General features: G+C 31.0%; 1 protein-coding gene across 5 annotated transcripts in view; it reads left to right on the top strand.

The window, feature by feature from the left end:
* The window catches only part of LOC141393855 (protein spitz-like), a 139,956-nt gene that overhangs the window by 77,945 nt on the left and 39,627 nt on the right, over nucleotides 1–22,384 (top strand). For 2 of the 5 annotated variants that reach the window (XM_073967415.1, XM_073967413.1), the window contains one exon: nucleotides 15,214–16,127. The exons of 2 other annotated variants lie outside the window; for them this stretch is intronic. The gene's annotated coding sequence lies outside the window, so the exon portion shown is untranslated. Of the gene's footprint in view, nucleotides 1–15,213; nucleotides 16,128–22,384 lie in introns of those variants that run through there. One more of the 5 variants, XM_073967416.1, reaches the window with a different exon arrangement.

Genomic DNA, 22,384 nt, shown 5'->3' on the forward strand with positions numbered 1-22,384 from the left:
GATCTTTTCTGAAAGAAAGGGTGCTCCCTATAGATCTTTTCTGAAAGAAAGGGTGCTTCTATAGATCTTTTCTGAAATAAAGCGGGCTTATATAGATCCGTTCTGAAAGAAAGCGGGCTTCTATACACCCTTTCTGAAAGGAAGGGTGCTTCTATAGACCCTTTGTGAAAGAAAGGGTGCTTCTATAGGACCTTTCTGAAAGAAGGGGTACTACTATAGACCCTTTCTAAAAGAAAGGGTGCTTCTATAGACCCTTTCTAAAAGAAAGGGTGCTTCTATAGACCCTTTCTAAAAGAAAGGGTGCTTCTATAGACCCTTTCTAAAAGAAAGGGTGCTTCTATAGACCCATTCTGAAAGAAAGGGTGCTTCTATAGACCCATTCTGACAGAAAGGGTGCTTCTATAGACCCATTCTGAAAGAAAGGGTGCTTCTATAGACCCATTCTGAAAGAAAGGGTGCTTCTATAGACCCATTCTGACAGAAGGGTGCTTCTATAGACCCATTCTGAAAGAAAGGGTGCTTCTATAGACCCATTCTGAAAGAAAGGGTGCTTCTATAGACCCATTCTGAAAGAAAGGGTGCTTCTATAGACCCATTCTGAAAGAAAGGGTGCTTCTATAGACCCATTCTGAAAGAAAGGGTGCCTCTATAGATCTTTTCGGTAAGAAAGGGTGCTTCTATAGACCCTTTCGGTAAGAAAGGGGGCTTCTATAGACCCTTTTTGAAAGAAAGGGTGCTTCTATAGACCCTTTTTTAAAGAAAGGGTGCTTCTATAGACCCTTTTTGAAAGAAAGGGTGCTTCTACAGACCCTTTTTGAAAGAAAGGGTGCTTCTACAGACCCTTTTTGAAAGAAAGGGTCCTTCTATAGACCCTTTCTAAATGAAAGGGTGCTTCTATAGACCCTTTTTTAAAGAAAGGGTGCTTCTACAGACCCTTTTTGAAAGAAAGGGTCCTTCTATAGACCCTTTCTAAATGAAAGGGTGCTTCTATAGACCCTTTTTGAAAGAAAGGGTGCTTCTACAGACCCTTTTTGAAAGAAAGGGTGCTTCTACAGACCCTTTTTGAAAGAAAGGATCCTTCTATAGACCCTTTCTAAATGAAAGGGTGCTTCCATATACCCTTTTTGAAAGAAGAGGTGCTTCTATAGACCCTTTATTAAAGAAAGGGTGCTTCTATAGACCCTTTATTAAAGAAAGGGTGCTTCTATAGACCCTTTATTAAAGAAAGGGTGCTTCTATAGACCCTTTATTAAAGAAAGGGTGCTTCTATAGACCCTTTATTAAAGAAAGGGTGCTTCTATAGACCCTTTATTAAAGAAAGGGTGCTTCTATAGACCCTTTATTAAAGAAAGGGTGCTTCTATAGTTTTTTTCTGAAATAAGGGGTGCTTCTATAGATCTTTTCTGAAAGAGGGGGTGCTTCTATAGATCTTTTCTGAAAGAAAGGGTGCTTCTATAGACCCTTTCTAAAAGAAAGGGTGCTTCTATAGACACTTTCTAAAAGAAAGGGTGCTTCTATAGACCCTTTCTAAAAGAAAGGGTGCTTCTTTAGACCCATTCTGAAAGAAAGGGTGCTTCTTTAGACCCATTCTGAAAGAAAGGGTGCTTCTATCGACCCTTTCTAAAAGAAAGGGTGCTTCTATAGACCCTTTATTAAAGAAATTGTGCTTCTATAGATCTTTTCTGAAAGAAGGGGTGCTTCTATAGATCTTTTCTGAAAGAAGGGGTGCTTCTATAGATCTTTCCTGAAAGAAAGGGTGCTTCTATAGACCCTTTCTAAAAGAAAGGGTGCTTCTTTAGACCCATTCTGAAAGAAAGGGTGCTTCTTTAGACCCATTCTGAAAGAAAGGGTGCTTCTTTAGACCCATTCTGAAAGAAAGGGTGCTTCTATCGACCCTTTCTAAAAGAAAGGGTGCTTCTTTAGACCCATTCTGAAAGAAAGGGTGCTTCTATAGACCCTTTGTGAAAGAAAGGGTGCTTCTATAGACCCTTTTTGAAAGAAAGGGTGCTTCTATAGACCCTTTTTGAAAGAAAGGGTGCTTCTATAGACCCTTTTTGAAAGAAAGGGTGATTCTATAGACCCTTTTTGAAAGAAAGGGTGCTTCTATAGAACCTTTCTGAAAGAATGGGTGCTTTTATAGGCCCTTTCTGAAAGAAAGGGTGCTTCTTAGAACTTTTTTGAAAGAAAGGGTGCTTCTATAGACCCTTTTTGAAAGAAAGGGAGCTTCTATAGACCCTTTTTGAAAGAAAGGGTGCTTCTATAGACCCTGTCTCAAAGAAAGGATGCTTCTATAGACCCTTTCTGAAAGAAAGGGTGCTTCTATAGACCCTTTTTGAATGAAAGGGTGCTTCTATAGACCCTTTTTGAAAGAAAGGGTGCTTCTATAGACACTTTTTCAAAGAAAGGGTGCTTCTATAGACACTTTTTCAAAGAAAGGGTGCTTCTATAGACCCTTTTTGAAAGAAAGGGTGCTTCTATAGACCCTTTTTGAAAGAAAGGGTGCTTCTATGGACCCTTTTTAAAAGAAAGGGTGCTTCAATAGACCCTGTCTCAAAGAAAGGATGCTTCTATAGACCCTTTCTGAAAGAAAGGGTGCTTCTATAGACCCTTTCTAAAAGAAAGCGGGCTTCTATAGACCCTTTCTTAATGAAAGGGTGCTTCTATAGACCCTTTCTAAAAGAAAGCGGGCTTCTATAGACCCTTTCTTAATGAAAGGGTGCTTCTATAGACCCTTTCTTAATGAAAGGGTGCTTCTATAGACCCTTTCTAAAAGAAAGGGTGCTTCTATAGACCCTTTCTGAAAGAAAGGGTGCTTCTATGGACCCTTTTTAGAAGAAAGGGTGCTTCTATGGTACCCTTTTTAGAAGAAAGCGTGCTTCTATGGACCCTTTTTAGAAGAAAGGGTGCTTCTGTAGACCCATTCTGAAAGAAAGGGTGCTTCTATAGACCCTTTGTGAAAGAAAGGGTGCTTCTGTAGACCCATTCTGAAAGAAAGGGTGCTTCTATAAACCCTTTTGAAAAGAAAGGGTGCTCTTATAGACCCTTTTGAAAAGAAAGGATGCTCTTATAGACCCTTTTGAAAAGAAAGGGTGCTCTTATAGACCCTTTTGAAAAGAAAGGGTGCTCTTATAGACCCTTTTGAAAAGAAAGGGTGCTCTTATAGACCCTTTTGAAAAGAAAGGGTTCTCCTATAGACCCTTTTGAAAAGAAAGGGTGCTTCTATAGACCCTTTTTGAAAGAAAGGTTGATTCTATAGACCCTTTTTGAAAGAAAGGGTGCTTCTATAGACCCTTTTTGAAAGAGAGGGTGCTTCTATAGAAGCCTTTTTGAATGAAAGGGTGCTTCTATAGACCCTTTTTGAAAGAAAGGGTGCTTCTATAGACACTTTTTCAAAGAAAGGGTGCTTCTATAGACACTTTTTCAAAGAAAGGGTGCTTCTATAGACCCTTTTTGAAAGAAAGGGTGCTTCTATAGACCCTTTTTGAAAGAAAGGGTGCTTCTATGGACCCTTTTTAAAAGAAAGGGTGCTTCAATAGACCCTGTCTCAAAGAAAGGATGCTTCTATAGACCCTTTCTGAAAGAAAGGGTGCTTCTATAGACCCTTTCTAAAAGAAAGCGGGCTTCTATAGACCCTTTCTTAATGAAAGGGTGCTTCTATAGACCCTTTCTAAAAGAAAGCGGGCTTCTATAGACCCTTTCTTAATGAAAGGGTGCTTCTATAGACCCTTTCTAAAAGAAAGGGTGCTTCTATAGACCCTTTCTGAAAGAAAGGGTGCTTCTATGGACCCTTTTTAGAAGAAAGGGTGCTTCTATGGTACCCTTTTTAGAAGAAAGCGTGCTTCTATGGACCCTTTTTAGAAGAAAGGGTGCTTCTATGGTACCCTTTTTAGAAGAAAGCGTGCTTCTATGGACCCTTTTTAGAAGAAAGGGTGCTTCTGTAGACCCATTCTGAAAGAAAGGGTGCTTCTATAGACCCTTTGTGAAAGAAAGGGTGCTTCTGTAGACCCATTCTGAAAGAAAGGGTGCTTCTATAAACCCTTTTGAAAAGAAAGGGTGCTCTTATAGACCCTTTTGAAAAGAAAGGATGCTCTTATAGACCCTTTTGAAAAGAAAGGGTGCTCTTATAGACCCTTTTGAAAAGAAAGGGTGCTCTTATAGACCCTTTTGAAAAGAAAGGGTGCTCTTATAGACCCTTTTGAAAAGAAAGGGTTCTCCTATAGACCCTTTTGAAAAGAAAGGGTGCTTCTATAGACCCTTTTTGAAAGAAAGGTTGATTCTATAGACCCTTTTTGAAAGAAAGGGTGCTTCTATAGACCCTTTTTGAAAGAGAGGGTGCTTCTATAGAAGCCTTTTTGAAAGAAAGGGTGCTTCTATAGACCCTTTTTGAAAGAAAGGGTGCTTCTATAGACCCTTTTTGAAAGAAAGGGTGCTTCAATATACCCTATTTGAAAGAACGGGTGCTTCTATAGACCCTGTTTGAAAGAAAGGGTGCTTCAATAGACCCTATTTGAAAGAACGGGTGCTTCTATAGACCCTGTTTGAAAGAAAGGGTGCTTCTATAGACCCTTTTTGAAAGAAAGGGTGCTTCTATAGACCCTTTTTGAAAGAAAGGGTGCTTCTATAGACCCTTTTTGAAAGAAAGGGTGCTTCTATTGACCCTTTTTGAATGAAAGGGTGCTTCTATAGACCCTTTTTGAAAGAAAGGGTGCTTCTATAGACCCTTTTTGAATGAAAGGGTGCTTCTATAGACCCTTTTTGAAAGAAAGGGTGCTTCTATAGACCCTTTTTGAAAGAAAGGGTGCTTCTATAGACCCTATTTGAAAGAAAGGGTGCTTCTATAGACCCTATTTGAAAGAAAGGGTGCTTCTATAGACTCTTTTTGAAAGAAAGGGTGCTTCTATAGACCCTTTTTAGAAGAAAGGGTCCTTCTGTAGACCCTTTTTGAAAGAAAGGGTCCTTCTGTAGACCCTTTTTGAAAGAAAGGGTGCTTCTATGGACCCTTTATGAAAGAAAGGGTACTTCTATGGACGCTTTTTGAAAGAAAGGGTGCTTTTATAGACCCTTTCTAAATGAAAGGGTGCTTTTATAGACCCTTTCTAAATGAAAGGGTGCTTTTATAGACCCTTTCTAAATGAAAGGGTGCTTTTATAGACCCTTTCTAAATGAAAGGGTGCTTTTATAGACCCTTTCTAAATGAAAGGGTGCTTCTATATACTCTTTTGAAATAAAGAGTGCTTCTATATACTCTTTTGAAATAAAGAGTGCTTCAATGGACCCTTTTTAGAAGAAAGGATGCTTCTATGGACCCTTTTTAAAAGAAAGGGTGCTTCTATAGACAATTTCTGAAAGAAAGGGTGCTTTTATAGACCCTTTCTGAAAGAAAGGGTGCTTCCATATACCATTTCTGAAAAAAAGGGTGCTTCTATAGACCCATTCTGAAAGAAAGGGTGCCTCTATAGACCCATTCTGAAAGAAAGGGTGCCTCTATAGACCCATTCTGAAAGAAAGGGTGCCTCTATAGACCCATTCTGAAAGAAAGGGTGCCTCTATAGACCCATTCTGAAAGAAAGGGTGCCTCTATAGACCCATTCTGAAAGAAAGGGTGCGTCTTTAGGAGACTTTAAGGTCTTCTTATAGAAGCCCAAAAGGTCTTCTTAAAACAGACCAAGAGGAACTCTTCTTATGAATATTGTAAAACTAATTGGCCTTCAGGCTTACTTTACAAAATGTTTCAATAAATAAAAAAATAAATAAATAAATAAAAAAGGTCTTCTTAAAACAGACCAAAATGCCTTCGTATCCTAACCTTGTTTTTGAATCCCGCTTTTGAATTTCTAAGCTGTTGTTTTTTGTTATTGTAGTGCTTGTCGAATTCCTTTATTTTTTCCCTCTCTCTTCCTTTTTTCCAATAATTGTTGTTTTGATATTTGTTTTGTTTTAAGAATGCCTGCCTTGCTGCTGTTGCTGTAGAGCATGCTCCTCTCCTTCGTGCTGCTGCTATGTATATCATCATTAAAGTTTTTGCAGCAGCAGATTTTTACCGTGTGTGTGATGTGGTGTTTAGCAGAAACGTCGTCTTCTGGATGCCTGGTAGTTTGCCTGTCGTCTGCTCGCTCCTTCTTATGCGAAACGCGCGAACTTCTTTTTCTCCTTTTTTGATTTGGTTGTTGGTTCGGTTAGGATCTTTTTATGATTTTACTATTGATTTAGTTGGTGTTCGCCTTGTGTTTAGATGAGTTTAGCTTTTTACGTTTTTTATGGTTCTCCCCTTCTTTTCATAGTGAGGGTTGTCGTGGATGAAATGAAAAAAATGAGATATAAAATTAAGTGATTCCAAAAACATCCGTGGAAATTTTAAAGAGTTTTTGCATAAATTATTTGTGAAAAAATGAAGTGTTGTGTGATGTGAAAATGTCTGTGAAAAACAAATGTGAAGATCAACCAACCCCCCTCCTGATGGTTGCTGAAGTTATGATCCAGGGAAGTCGTCTATAGTTTTTATACGTTTTTTTCTCTTTTTGTTAGGGGAAATGGCCTCATCCTCCCTTTCATTTAAACCTCTCAGGTAATTACCAATAGCGTGTTTTTAGATTTTTTAAGAAAATTTTAAAATATTCCCCCTTCTTTGTGTGGTGTCTCTTTAACTAAGGCAGTGGGATGAATCCTTTAGCTCTATATGACGTTTTTTCTCTTATATTCCAAAAAATTAAATATTCCTCTTCTTGAATGAAGGTTGGGGCATGACTTGAGGTAGTAATAAAGCAGATGATTATACCAGAAATATTGGAATGTCTTGAGGATCCTTTATTACTATCACTTTAGCTTGGGAAAACTTTTTAATGGCCCATTTTAGAAGGTTTTTCTTCGAGGATATGCTTTTTCACGTAGAATATGAAGTTAATAAGTTGTTATACAAATTATAAGGTAAATCCATACATATTATTTGATATGAAATGGTTTTATAAAATTTTTATTAGTATAACAGTTTTTGAAAAATTGTTATACAAGTGTTATACTTCTAACTTTTTCTTATTTTTGTTAAATAAAATTGAAAAGAACCCACTGCTCTTTATTAGTGCAGAGTATCTTTGAATTTAGTTTATATTTTATTGTTATAAACTGTTATACAAACAGAAACGTATTTTTCTTTCGCAAATTACTGTTATACAATTAGCAAATTATATTATTATAGCAAATTAATGTCATTAGAATGATTTTAAATCATTCTGTAAAATTAGTGTTATATAACATTATTTTGTACAATTTTTGTTGTGTATAACAGTTTTGGTAAAAGTGTTATACAATTTTTAAAAGCACCATAACCTATGGTTTATTATGTCTTCTAATTGATGTTGCTTTTTTGCGAATTTTTAAACAAATATTGTGTATTTTTGGAAATATAACAGTTTGAATTATTGCTCCAAAAATTTTTGGTTGCTTTTAAACTGTTATACGTGCCGAAAATAATATTATTATCTCAAATTAATACAAATTAGACTATTTTATAATTTTTCTGGACAATTTTTGTTAGTATAACAGTTTTTGGATAACTGTTATACAAGAAATAAAAATTGCTGTAACTTGATTTTTTCAACGTTTCCCAATTTATGTTAATGGTAATGAATTTAGAAACCATATAATTTCGGAAATTATTCAAATTATATAATTTTATATTAATTCGTAAATTTGTTTGTTGGTATAACAGTTTTCGTGTATTATAAAAACTAATAAAAACTTTTGTAATTAATTTTTTAAGGGTTTCTAGTTGTTGGTGGTGAATTTTGAACACAACAGCGTATATTTTTCAAATGTATAACAATTTGTATTCTTGTAATGCAGACATTTTGTATATGTTTTAAACTGTTATACAATGAGAAACTAGTATTTTTTATTGTTTTGTACACTTTTTCCGGATATAAAAGTTTTAGGATAACTGTTATACAATCAATAAAAACTGTTCTAAATTGATTTTTCCCATTCATGTTGAATAAAAACTGTCTCCTTGAAAAAAAAAAAATAAAAAAACTGTTCTAAATTGACTTTTCCCATTCATGTTGAATAAAAACAGTCTCCTTGAAAATAAAAATTGCTGGTGAATTGCAGTTGAAATTCTTGTAATGGATACATGATTCGTATTTTATAAACTGTTATACAATCAGAAACTAATATTTACTCTAAATAAAAATCAGGCTATTTTTTTTTGTTCTGTAGAATTTTTTTAGTATAACAGTTTTAGCATTAGTTGTTATACAACCAATAAAAACTGTAAATTGGTTTCTTAAGATTTTCCAATTCAAGTTGGATTGGAATTGTTCTATTAGAAAAAAATCATTTGTATTGTATGAGCTGTTATACAACATCTGTAAAATTTTTCTAGTATAACAGATTTATTACAACTGCTATACAAGCAAAAATAATAAGTTTCAGGTGTATGACAGTTGGAATTCTTCTAATAGAAACATCATTTGTATGTTACAAACTGTTATACAACACGAAACTACATACTATTTTGGCAAAATAATTATTATATTTGCTAATGAATACAAACGGAGTATTTAATAATATTCTGTAAAATTTTTGCCAGTATAACAGTTTTAATAAAACTGTTATACAAACAATAAAACTATTATAACATGATTTTTTAAAGGTTTCCAATTCATGTCATGTCTCCATGAAAAAAATACAATTTATGATAGTTTGTATTAATATAATAGAAACATTATTTATATGTTATAAACTGTTATAAAATTAGAAACTAATTTTATTTTCTCAAATCGGGGAAAATGTGTAAATTTTATATTGCTCTGTAATATGTATATTGTCAATTTATATATAATTTGTCCGTGTATAACAGTTTTCGTAGAACTGTTATACAATCAATTAAAACTGTTATAACTTGATTTTTTAAAATTTTCCAATTCAATTTTGAATTTAAAAACTTGCCTCTTTAAAAAAAAGTTAGTTTCATGTGTATGACAGTTGGATTTCTTATAAAAGAAACATCATGTGTATGTTATAAACTGTTATACCATGAGAAACCAATATTATTTTCTCAAATCGGGAAAAATGTGTAAATTTTATATTGCTCTGTAATATATTATCAATTCATTTAATTTGTCCGTGTATAAAAGTTTTAGTAGAACTGTTATACACTCAATAAAAACTGTTATAACTTGATTTTTTAAAATTTTCCAATTCAATTTTGAATTTAAAAACTTGCCTCTTTAAAAAAAAGTTAGTTTCAGGTGTATGACAGTTGGATTTCTTATAAAAGAAACATCATGTGTATGCTATAAACTGTTATACGATAAGAAACCAATATTATTTTCTAAAATCGGAAAAAATCTGTAAATTTTATATTGCTCTGTAATATATTATCAATTTTTTTAATTTGTCCCTGTATAACAGTTTTCGTGGAACTGTTATACAATCAATAAAAACAGTTATAACTTGATTTTTTTAAAATTTTCCAATTCAATTTTGAATTTAACAACTTCCTCTTTAAAAAAAGTTAGTTTCAGGTGTATGGCAGTTGGATTTCTTATAAAAGAAACATCATGTGAACGTTATAAACTGTTATACGATGAGAAATGATCTCCTCCTCCTGATTAAAGTTCCTAATATTGCCACCTTAACGAAAAATATACAAAATTCATAAATGCCGCCTCTTTACCGATTTGTTTGGCATCCACCACCACAACAAAGCTAGGAAGAAGGACAATGATGATGATGTGTTGATGATGTTGATGGCCAGCCACAAAAAGCAAAGAATGTCGTTTAAGAAGCGGTTTTGTCCAATGCCCATTCTCAATGTTGAAGTTGTGTGGCATAAAATATTCCAAGAATTCTAAACCAGAAAATTTTCTTTGCTGCTGAACAAAAATTCCGCCACAACGTATGTACCATGGCCGGCGACGACGACGTACATTGAACCGAAAGAGGAGCATAAACACTACAACAGATCAGAGAGCCAGGCAATGAAAAAAATAAACAAGTTTCCTTGTTATTGTTGTATGTATGGTGGTGCGATGCATTAGAGAAGACCAGGCCAATACCTCCGCCACCATTCCCCAAAAGGGGTCGAGAAAATAGCCACACTCTAAAGACAACAATGTTGCACAAACATTCTTAAGCTTTTTTCCTTAAAAAAGAAGCAAAATAAGAAAAAAAAAAAAAACAGCAACAGGAATATGGACTTTGGTATTAAACCGGTTGATGTGGAGTCTTCACTCCACCACAAACAAAACAAACAGCGTTCAATATAAACAAAAACGTAAAAAATCGCGCGCGCATTTTAGCTTTTGGTGAGGATTAGATTGCTGCGCTGTTTGTTTGCCTGTCATGCCATGGGATAGCGGCGGTGATGCTGTTGCTGACAATTTGTAATGGTGGTCGTGTGGCTCTTAGACCAGGGTATATTAACTACAGAGATTCCAATGATTTTGGAATTTTATTGTGATGACACAAAGACGAAGTTGCAGGTTTTATTATTCAACAAAGCATAAAGTTTCCTGTGTGGTTTGTGAGTTGTGGTAAAGTGATGATGGCTCGTTCGCCAGCACAGAGAATAGATTATTAAACGATAATATAATCGAATTTATGAAGGCATATTTGGGCATTTGTGTATGGAAGAAAGCCATTTTGGAAGTTCTTTTTTGTCTGTCCTCTTGATTAAATAAAAGGTGACCCTTTTGCAGAGATTTCTTCTTAGTATCCTATGTCTTATAAAAAGTCCTTCTGCATCATTCCCTTTTCTGTAATATGAAAATCAATTCCGAATATTATAAATGTGTTCCAGCAGGCTAAGACTAGAATTAGGAGAGTATTATTGAATTCTTCCTTCATAGTTGTCTTTTCCAACAATCCCAAATCCAAGTTTGATGGCTCTGGAATATTCTCTAAAACAATCCTTTAAAGATCCCTGTTTAATAGCTCTGAAATATTCTCTAAAAATCTTAAAAAATCCACTTTTGATGGCTCTGAAATATTCTCTAAAAAATCCACATTAAAAATCCACATTTAATGGCTCTGAAATATTTCCTAAAAAAAAATCTTTTAAAAAAATCCACGTTTTATGGCTCTGAAATATTCTATAAAAATCTTTAAAAATGAACTTTTAATAGCTCTGAAATATTCTTTAAAAATCTATCTATTAAAAAATCCACGACTATTCAAAAAAATATTTTTTTTAAATCCGCGATTATTGAAAAAAATATTTTTTTTTAAATCCGCGATTATTGAAAAAAATATTTTTTAATAAATCCACGATTATTGAAAAAATATTTTTTAAAAAATCCACGATTATTGAAAAAATATTTTTTAAAAAAATTCACGATTATTGAAAAAATATTTGTTAAAAAACATTTGTAATTTCAAATAAAATAATTCGAATTACAAATGGAATAATTCGAATTACAAATGGAATAATTCTAATTTCAAATGGAATAATTCGAATTACAAATGGAATGATTCGAATTTCAAATAGAATAATTCAAATTACAAATAGAATAATTCGAATTACAAATGGAATGTTAGGAATTACAAACAGAATTCTCGAATTACAAATGAAATGTTACGAATTACAACTAAAATGTTTCGAATTACATCTGAAAAAGGTGTATTGAAAAAATATTTTTAAAAAAACTCACGATTATTGAAAAAAAATATATTTTTTTGAAAAATTCACGATTATTGAAAAAAAAATATTTTTTAAAAAAGCCACTATTAATGAAAAAATATTTTTTAAAAAAAATTCACGATTATTGAAAATTTTTTTTTAAAAAATCCACGATTATTGAAAAAAAATGTTTTTTAAAAAATCCACGATTATTGAAAAAATATTTTTTAAAAAATCCACGATTTTTTAAAACTATTTCTTTAATAATCATGGATTTTTTTAAAAACTACTTTTTCAATAATTATTGATTTTTTAAAAACTACTTTTTCAATAATTGTGGATTTTTTAAAAAATATTTTTTCAATAATCGTTGATTTTTTACCAAATTATTTCTTTAATAATCGTGGATTTTTTAAAAAATATTTTTTCAATAATCGTGGATTTTTTAAAAAATATTTTTTCAATAATCGTGGATTTTTTAAAAAATATTTTTTCAATAATCGTGGATTTTTTAAAAAATATTTTTTCAATAATCGTGGATTTTTTAAAAAATATTTTTTCAATAATCGTGGATTTTTTAAAAAATATTTTTTTAATAATCGAGGATTTTTTAAAAAATATTTTTTCAATAATCGTGGATTTTTTAAAAACTATTTTTTCAATAATCGTGGATTTTTTTAAAAACTATTTTTTCAATAATCGTGGATTTTTTAAAAACTATTGTTTCAATAATCGGGGATTTTTTAAAAACTAGTTTTTCAATAATCGTGGATTTTTAAAAACTAGTTTTTCAATAATCGTGGATTTTTAAAAAACTAGTTTTTCAATAAACGTAGATTTTTAAAAAATATTTTTTTAATAATCTTGGATTTTTTAAAAAATATTTTTTCAATAATCGTGGATTTTTTAAAAAATATTTTTTCAATAATCGTGGATTTTTTAAAAACTAGTTTTTCAATAATCGTGGATTTTTTAAAAAATATTTTTTCAATAATCGTGGATTTTTTAAAAGATATTTTTCAATAATCGTGGATTTTTTAAAAAAATATTTTTTCAATAATCGTGGATTTTTTAAAAAAATATTTTTTCAATAATCGTGGATTTTTTAAAAAAATATTTTTTCAATAATCGTGGATTTTTTAAAAAAATATTTTTTCAATAATCGTGGATTTTTTAAAAAAATATTTTTTCAATAATCGTGGATTTTTTAAAAAAATATTTTTTCAATTATCGTGGATTTTCGATTGTTTGAGTGGAGTATTTTTTTCAATAATCGTGGATTTTCGATTGTTTGAGTGGAGTATTTTTTTCAATAATCGTGGATATTTTAAAAAATATTTTTCAATAATCGTGGATTTTTTAAAAAAATATTTTTTCAATAATCGTGGATTTTTTAAAAAATATTTTTCAATAATCTTAGATTTTTTTAAAAAATATTTTTTCAATAATCGTGGATTTTTTAAAAAATATTTTTCAATAAACTTGGATTTTTTTAAAAAATATTTTTTCAATAATCGTAGATTTTTTAAAAAATATTTTTTCAATAATCGAGGATTTTTTAAAAAATATTTTTTCAATAATCGGGGATTTTTTAAAAACTATTGTTTCAATTATCGGGGATTTTTTAAAAACTAGTTTTTCAATAATCGTGGATTTTTAAAAACTAGTTTTTCAATAATCGTGGATTTTTAAAAAACTAGTTTTTCAATAAACGTAGATTTTTAAAAAAATATTTTTTTAATAATCTTGGATTTTTTAAAAATATTTTTTCAATAATCGTGGATGTTTTAAAAAATATTTTTCAATAATCGTGGATTTTTTAAAAAAATATTTTTTCAATTTTTTTAAACTTTTTTCAATAGTTGTGGATTTTTAAAAAATATTTTTTCAATAATCGTGGATTTTTTAAAAAATATTTTTTCAATTTTTTTTTAAACTTTTTTCAATAGTCGTGCATTTTTAAAAACTATTTTTTCAATAATAGTGAAATTTTTAAAAAATATTTTTTTCAATAATCTCGATTTTTTTTAAAAAATATTTTCTCAATAATAGTGGATTTTTTAAAAAAAATTTTTTTCAATAATCGTGGATTTTTTAAATACTAGTTTTTCAATAATCGTGGATTTTTTAAAAAATATTTTTTCAATAATCGTGGATTGTTTAAAAAATATTTTTTCAATAATCGTGGATTTTTTAAAAATATTTTTTCAATAATAGTGGATTTTTTAAAAAATATTTTTTCAATTTTTTTAAACTTTTTTCAATAGTCGTGGATTTTTTAAAAAATATTTTTTCAATAATCGTGGATTTTTTAAAAAATATTTTTTCAATTTTTTTAAACTTTTTTCAATAGTCGTGTATTTTTAAAAAATATTTTTTCAATAATCGTGGATTTTTTAAAAAATATTTTTTCAATTTTTTTAAACTTTTTTCAATAGTCGTGTATTTTTAAAAAATATTTTTTCAAGAATAGTGAAATTTTTAAAAAATATTTTTTCAAGAATAGTGAAATTTTTAAAAAATATTTTTTCAATAATCTCGAATTTTTTTAAAAAATATTTTTCAACAAAATCCACGATTATTGAACAAATATTTTTTGAAAAATCCACGATTATTGAAAAAATATTTTTTAAAAAATACACGATTATTGAAAAAATATTTTTTAAAAAAATCCACGATTATTGAAAAAATATTTTTTTAAAAAAATCCACGATTATTGAAAAAATATTTTTTGAAAAATCCACAATTATTGAAAAAATATTTTTTAAAAAATCCACGATTATTGAAAAATATTTTTTAAAAAATCCACGATTATTGAAAAAATATTTTTTAAAAAATCCACGACTATTGAAAAATATTTTTTAAAAAAATCCATGATTATTGAAAAAATATTTTTTAAAAATTTCACTATTATTGAAAAAATATTTTTTTAAAAATTCACGATTATTGAAAAAATATTTTAAAAAATCCAAAATGTCAGGTTTTCTTTCCCAAATAAAACAAAAATAGTTGGAATTTAGCTTTAAAGTTCCTGTAGGCCTTGTTGTGGCGCCCAATGTGTGTGCGCCCAATGAGTTCATATTCACCCCTTTTTTTCTCTCCATAAATTTTTTCACTTTAAATGCAATAGCAGTTATTTTATGTTTTTGTTATTACTGAACGGAGTGGGTTTTTTGTTGCCGGAGACACCCCGACATACATCCAGCGGCAGCAGCGCGTGTATTTATGTTCTTGGAGGTTTCCATTTTGTTGTGTGTCCACGAACTGTTATAGTACCTTATAATACGTTGTAATTGCATTTTTATGGGTTTTCTTCCACAGTTGAAAGTTGTTGTTTTGCTCTCATTACTTTGCTCGTGTTGCCGATGGTGGTAGATTGGTTGTTTGGTAGATGGGAGCCAATGGCGGCGGTGGCTACTTTCCGTGTTAAGTTGCTGCTAGTCAGTCGACGGGTTTTTGTTGTTTTTTTATTACTGTAGTTGAGTGTAATTTTCATTTTAATGTTTTCATATTTATTTATTTTTTTTTGTTTATGTCTTGTGTTTTGTTTTTAATGTTGTTTTTTTCTCTGTCTTCTCACCCTCGTTTCATTGCAGAAACTATCAACTAAACTTGCCCGACTGCCTGGCCACTTTAGTTTCCAGCTCAGCCCTCCTTCTCAGCATAAGTGTGTAAAGCACGTAGAAGATATTAGATACTAGATATTCTACTACGCGTGAATCTGCCACAACATAACACAATAACAACAACAACAACAATTGCTGTAACTAAAATCCAGTAAGAATCCAGAAAAAAGTCGTAGTAGTAAAAACAGACGTCTACTCTATATCCCCAACTAGAAAGAGGAGGAAAAATAAAAATAATGTTTTTTGAAGCATAATAACAAAACACGCAAAACCACAATAACAACAGCAAGAACAGTCCTTCATGTAGACCACAACAACTACCTTAAGAACTGAAAGAAGACTATTTAGTAAGAATTACAAGAAGCTTCACAACAAACAAAAGAGCAGTTGGAAATCTTTAAAGCCACACCAAGAAAAAGGGGACAACGAAATTGTCTTCAAAATAAAATTTTGTACCCTTCTCAACCAACACCTCTCTTTAAAACAACTTCTCAACTTCTGCCTATAGAGAATTCCCAACAAAATTGTTTCCAACTATCATTTACCCAGCCTAATATTACTCTACTACTCCCAGCTACCTTAAACTGGCAACATTTTTCTCTTAGACAAAGACCGAGTCAGCGGGCGAGTGAAAAAAAAATATTGAATTTAATTTCAATATAATCACATACACGGTTGCAGACGAACAACAACAACAACAACAGCCATCAAAGAGAAGGCGGCCGGCCAATTCCTCGAGGAATAGATACAAACAAGACACGACAACGGCGACACCACACAGTAGTCTTTTTTTCTTTGAGACGCGACCCTCTTCTTCATCTCCATCTTCATCATCTGTTGTGTCCTCAAAAATAGTGTGTTATATATTGTAGAATAAAAAAAGGGTATGTAACACAACACATTTAATAATTTTATTTTTGTTTTTGGAGGGTAAGATGTTCGTTTTTTTAATATGTATGTGATGTGGTTTTACTTATGCTCCTCCCCAGCCTTTGTAGTTCCTCATACATGACATTTGCATAATTTGTAAACCAATTTGATTTGCATATTTTCTTAGTTTAAAAGATAATTTATGTTAATTGGTTTTATTTAAATTGCCCTACAGACATAAATTGCCTACTGGCGCCCAACCGGGGGATTAGCCATATTCGTATTTTTAATAGCCATTTTCTTAATTGTGAAGTTTTGGAGATTGTGAAATGTTTTTTTTTCTTGTAAGGAAATCTAAAACATTTTCTCAAAAGTTCTAGGGTTCTCTAGGTTCAAATATTTTCTTTAAATTTGTAAATTCCGAGTATTTTGTCAAAATTTTTGCCTGAGATCTATTGAAATCGTTGTAAACGAAGGAGGTGGTACTTGTGATTCTGATTACATTGTTGTATTTTTTCGTGGAGAAGTACATATTTCTTGAGATAATGGTCCCAAAAGCTCCTATTGGCATACATTTTATTGAAAAAATATTTTTTTAAAAATCCACGACTATTGAAAAAATTTTTTTTTAAAAATCCACGACTATTGAAAAAATATTTTTTTAAAAATCCACGACTATTGAAAAAATATTTTTTTAAAAATCCACGACTATTGAAAAAATATTTTTTTAAAAATCCACGACTATTGAAAAAATATTTTTTTAAAAATCCACGACTATTGAAAAAATATTTTTTTAAAAATCCACGACTATTGAAAAAATATTTTTTTAAAAATCCACGACTATTGAAAAAATATTTTTTTAAAAATCCACGACTATTGAAAAAATATTTTTTTTAAAAATCCACGACTATTGAAAAAATATTTTTTTTTAAAAATCCACGAATATTGAAAATTTTTTTTTTTAAAAATCCACGACTATTGAAAAATATTTTTTTAAAAATCCACGACTATTGAAAAAAAAATTTGGAACAAGTGTCGTTTAGGAGCACCTCTCGGATCGGTCCGAAATTATACCATAGGTAGCCCTTGGGACCCTGATTCCAACGATATATAATTTTCCGGGGGAAGTCCATACTTCCCGAGATATGGGTCTTGACATTTCGGAAATTTCGTACTTTCACACCTTTAGGTTGTTTAGGGGCACCTCTCGGATCGGGCTGAAATTTTTACAGTAGATAGCCCTAGGCATCCTGAATACAACGATATATAATTTTCCGGGGGGAAGTCCATACTTTTACTTTTATCACAATTATTTTTAAAACCTATGCCGGGGATTTAAGACTTTCTCCTATGGACAGGGTCAAAAGTGGGCTACGCGATCAAAACTCTCTTTTAAATTGAAAGTGTTCTTAAGTAGACGGCCTTCGGCCGGGGATTTAAAACTTTCTCCTATGGACAGGGTCAAAAGTGGGCTACTCGATCAAAACTCTCTTTTAAATTGAAAGTGTATTTAAGTAGCCGGCCTTCGGCCCGGGATTTAAGACTTTCTCCTATGGACAGGGTCAAAAGTGGGCTACGCGATCAAAACGCGTGCATAAAAGTACTCTCCATAAGCTTTAAAACGATGCCCATATTGCCCACGTTAGAATTGTAAATGTCAAGACCCATATCTCGGGAAGTATGGACTTCCCCCCGGAAAGTTATATATCGTTGTATTCAGGATGCCAAGGGCTGTCTACTGTAAAAATTCAGCCCGATCCGAGAGGTGCCACCTAAACGACATTTAAGCCAAAAATTTAAAAAAAATTGAAAAAATATTTTTTGAAAAATCCACGACTATTGAAAAAAAATTTAAAAAAATTGAATTTTTTTTTTAAATCCACGATTATTGATAAAGTATTTTTTAAAAAATCCACGATTATTGAAAAAGTAGTTTTTTTAAAAAATCCACGATTATTGAAAAAGTAGTTTTTTTAAAAAATCCACGATTATTGAAAAAGTAGTTTTTTAAAAAATCCACGATTATTGATAAAATATTTTTTAAAAAATCCACGATTATTGAACAATATTTTTTAAAAGAATCCACGATTATTGAAAAATATTTTTTAAAAAATCCACGATTATTGAAAAAATATTTTTTAAAAAATCCACGATAATTGATAAAATATTTTAAAAAAAATCCACGATTATTGATAAAATATTTTTAAAAAATCCACGATTATTGATAAAATATTTTTTAAAAAATCCACGATTATTGATAAAATATTTTTAAAAAAATCCACGATTTTTGAAAAAATATTTTTTTTAAAAAAATTCACGATTATTGAAAAAATAAATTTTAAAAAATCCACGATTATTGAAAAAATAAATTTTAAAAAATCCACGGTTATTGAAAAAATATATTTTAAAAAATCCACGATTATTGAAAAAATATATTTTAAAAAATCCACGAATAAATTGCTTATTGGCGCCCAACATGGGGAGTAACCAAATTTACATTGTTTTAATAACTTCTTAATTGTGAAGTTTTAGACATTGTAGTTTTTTTAAAAATCCACGATTATTGATAAAATATTTTTTAAAAAATTCACGATTATTGAAAAATATTTTTAAAAAAATCCACGATTATTGAAAAATATTTTTTAACAAATCCACGATTATTGATAAAATATTTTTTAAAAAATTCACGATTATTGAAAAATATTTTTAAAAAAATCCACGATTATTGAAAAATATTTTTAAAAAAATCCATGATTATTGAAAAATATTTTTTAAAAGAATCCACGATTATTGAAAAATATTTTTTAAAAGAATCCACGATTATTGATAAAATATTTTTTAAAAAATCCACGATTAATGAAAAATATTTTTTAAAAAATCCACGATTAATGAAAAATATTTTTTAAAAAATCCACGATTATTGAAAAATATTTTTTAAAAAAATCCACGATTATTGAAAAAGTAGCTTGTTAAAAAATCCACGATTATTGATAAAAGCTTTTTTAAAAAATCCACGATTATTGATAAAATATTTTTTAAAAAATCCACGATTACTGATAAAATATTTTTTAAAAAATCCACGATTATTGAAAAAGTAGTTTTTTAAAAAATCTACGATTATTGAAAAATATTTTTTGAAAAATCCACGATTATTGAAAAATATTTTTTAAAAAATCCGCGATTATTGAAAAATATTTTTTAAAAAATCCGCGATTATTGAAAAATATTTTTAAAAAAATCCACGATTATTGAAAAATATATTTTAAAAAATCCACGATTATTGAAAAATATTTTTAAAAATCCACGATTATTGATAAAATATTTTTTAAAAAATCAACGATTATTTAAAAAATATTTTTAAAAAAATCAACGATTTTTGAAAAAATATTTTTTTAAAAAATTCACGATTATTGAAAAAATATTTGTTTTAAATCCACGATTATTGAAAATATATATTTTAAAAAATCCACGATTTTTAAAAAAATATTTTTAAAAAAATCCACGATTAAATTGCTTATTGGCGCCCAACATGGGGAGTAACCAAATTTACATTTTTAAATAACTTGTTAATTGTGAAGTTTTAGACATTGTGAAATGATTTTGTTTTGCATGGAAACCTCAAACATTTTCTCAAAACTTGTGATGGAACCAAGGTGTTCTTTATTGGCGCCCAACATGTGGAGCAAACAAATTTACATTGTTTTAATAACTTCTTAATTGTGAAGTTTTAGACATGTTGAAATGAATTTTTGCATGGAAACTTCAAACATTTTCTCAAAACTTGTGATGGAACCAGGGTGTCCCATATGTGGTCCGCTAAATTCAGATATTTCCTTAACAACTTTGTAAATGTCTAAATTTTGTCAATGTCATTGTAGAAACCTATCGAAATCGTTTTTCCAAAGGTAGTCCTTGTGATTCTGATCACAATGTTGTAATTTTTTGGTCGACAAGTTCATACTTCTTGAGATAATGGTCCAAAAGCTCTTTAAGGCATAAATTGCTTATTGGCGCCAAACGTGGTGATTGTCCATACCCACATTGTTTTAATAAAAAAGTTTTTTAATGCATGGAAATCGTCTAACCTTTTCTCGCGACTTTAGATGGAACCAGGTGGGGCCCTATAGGGTCCTCTGCATTCACATATTTCCCTAACAACAATGTAAATGCCGGAATTTTGTCTAAGTTTTCTCCTAAAAGCTATCAAAAATCGTTTAACCGAAGGTAGCCCTTGTCGTCCTGATTACAAAGATGTAATTTTTTTCCTGGGCAAGTCCATACTTTCTGAGATCCTAACCCAAAAGGTCTAGAAATTCCTTCCGACGCCTTATAAAATGCCTGATGAGAACCATAACTTATGAATTGATTTGACCAAAACATTGCTAAACACAATTCTTCTCCCTAACGTATATCAAGTTTCAAGAACTATAGATCTTCTATATAGCACAACTCCTTCGGGCACCTCTCTCACAAAAATTTAAGATTTTCGCTTATGTGGTGTATATGGGCTGTTTAAGGATCGTTTTGAAACTTTTACCTCCAGCTTTTGGTCCCGAATACATCGATGTAATTTTTTCCTGCGCTTATGTGACGTATATGGGCTGTTTCAGGATCGTTTTGAAACTTTTACCTCCAGCTTTTGGTACCGAATACATCGAAGTCATTTGTTTTTCCTGCGCAAGTCCATGCTTCCTGAGATAATGGACCAAAAGGGTCAAAGAAGTCCTACGGTGACCAACTAAAATGACTGGTGGTTGCAATAACTATCCAAAGAAGTGACTGACCTTTGAACACGTAACATTTCCCTCAAACTCAAAGTCATATCTGAAAACACCCCTTCATGCATCCTCTCCCACAAAACCTCAAAATTGCGCTTATGTGGAGTTTTGGGGCAGTTCGAGAATCGTTTCAACATTTTTACCAATGTTAGCCGTTGTGGTCCTGATTACAACAATTTTGTTTTTTTCCTGGGCAAGTCCATATTTCATACGATAATGACCCAAAGGGTATCAAAAGTCCTACGATGACCAACTAAAATGACTGGTGGTTGCAATAACTGTCCAATGAAGTGACTGACCTTTGCACACGTAACATTTCCCTCAAATTTAAGTCATATCTGAAAACACCTTCATGTATCTCCCCCACAGTTCGAGAATCGTTTCAACATTTTCACCAATTTTAGCCGTTGTGGTCATTTTTTTCCTGGGCAAGTCCATACTTCATGCGATAATGAACCAAATGACTGGTGGTTGCAATCACTGTCCAATGAAGTGGCTGACCTTATGGTCCAAACTTTGCACATCGTAATATCTCCCTCAAACATAAATCATATTTAGCTCCGGTATCTCCCTCATAAAAATTTAATCATTTATCTTAATTGCAGTTTAAGGGCAGTTCGGGGAGCATTTTGAAAGTTGCACCGAACAAGGACTACTTGTGGTCCTGATTACAACGATATAATATGTCCCCCCTTTCTGACACAGTGACCTAAAATCTCTAAATACTCCTACCATGAACACCTATAATAGCTGGAAGGCACTAGCGAAGAAAATGACTCCCAAACTTAAACCTATATCCAAGATGTACTGTGTCGGCCGATTCCTTCAGGTACCTCCTCCAAAAAAAGTTGTACACTTATGCTCTTAAACTCAGTTTAAGGCCACCACTTCTCAGATGGTGTTTAACAGGTTGAAACGATAACTGTCAAAATCAAGTTCCAAGGACACACACACCGACAAGTGTTGGATCCGTCATAGTAGTTGCTCGAGACAAAGGTCTCCTCATCCTCACACAGTCTGCCGTAAATTGCTAAGTGTCTTCAAAGTTGTCTCCAATCCATTGAAGACGGCTTGACGACAGCCCTTTACCATCATCGACGACATTTTCACACAAATGTCGCAAAACTCGTGCACGATATGTTGAGCGACAAGGTAAGCGAAGTTGTCTTCATGGACGATAGAATGAACATTAACTTGTACCAAGGCACATTGCAAGACATTTTCGTTCAGAATGTCACACATCGCACATGGAAGATTGACAAATTTGGTGTCACTTTCTTGTTTAAAGACAATTTTGAAATTTTTCGTTGATGAAATGGTCATCGCAGATTCAATTTCCTACTGGGTTCTGGATCTGTCATAATTGGAGCTCGATAGTCTCTGTCTCCTTCTCATCCTCACATAGTCTGCAGTAATCGACATTGCGTCCATCCCTCCAACAAGTTTTCCTCCTCATCCTCACATATTCGGCAGTAATCGCTTTTCTCCCATTC

The sequence above is a fragment of the Musca autumnalis genome, unplaced genomic scaffold, assembly GCF_047663935.1.
Source record: "Musca autumnalis isolate F117 unplaced genomic scaffold, ASM4766393v1 scaffold_2, whole genome shotgun sequence".
In the NCBI taxonomy this organism is placed as follows: domain Eukaryota; kingdom Metazoa; phylum Arthropoda; class Insecta; order Diptera; family Muscidae; genus Musca; species Musca autumnalis.